The following is a 492-nucleotide window of genomic DNA, read 5'->3' as shown; positions in this document are numbered from 1 at the left end:
TTTCTTACTGTCACCTTTTTCATTCTTTGTGGAAGTAACAGTTTTCCTTGGACTTGGTTTTGAGTCTCTAACTGGAGTTTCCGGAACTGTGGTTGTTGGTTTTGCTGGTGATGCAGATGCGGTAGCTTTGGAGGCCAGTTTGCTAGCAGGAGTTGTCTTTGGTAATTCCTGAAAAGTCCATACTTAGATGAAATTTGGAACTGGACAAAGGGTAACCCTTTACACCCTAAATTCAGCAGTCAAATTCTCCATACTCTTCTCTATACATTTTTTTTCAGTGCCGACTGGGAGAATTGTTTAACAATCAAAGCTTTTGAGGTTGGTGATCATTTCCTTTATTCTTGTGATCCTAATGAATAACTCAGCTGTATTACTCTTAAGGGGAATTAGCTGCTAGTCACTCTTCAAGGTTTAGAAGGTTACATGCATATCATAGATGAATATCACACATGTGAATCATACAGGTCTGCCTATTATACATGTTCCATAAGT

Source organism: Stylophora pistillata, chromosome 2 (genome assembly GCF_964205215.1).
Source record: "Stylophora pistillata chromosome 2, jaStyPist1.2, whole genome shotgun sequence".
Classification (NCBI taxonomy): domain Eukaryota; kingdom Metazoa; phylum Cnidaria; class Anthozoa; order Scleractinia; family Pocilloporidae; genus Stylophora; species Stylophora pistillata.
The sequence above is the reverse complement of the archived record's forward strand: the minus strand, read 5'-3'. Positions refer to the sequence as shown.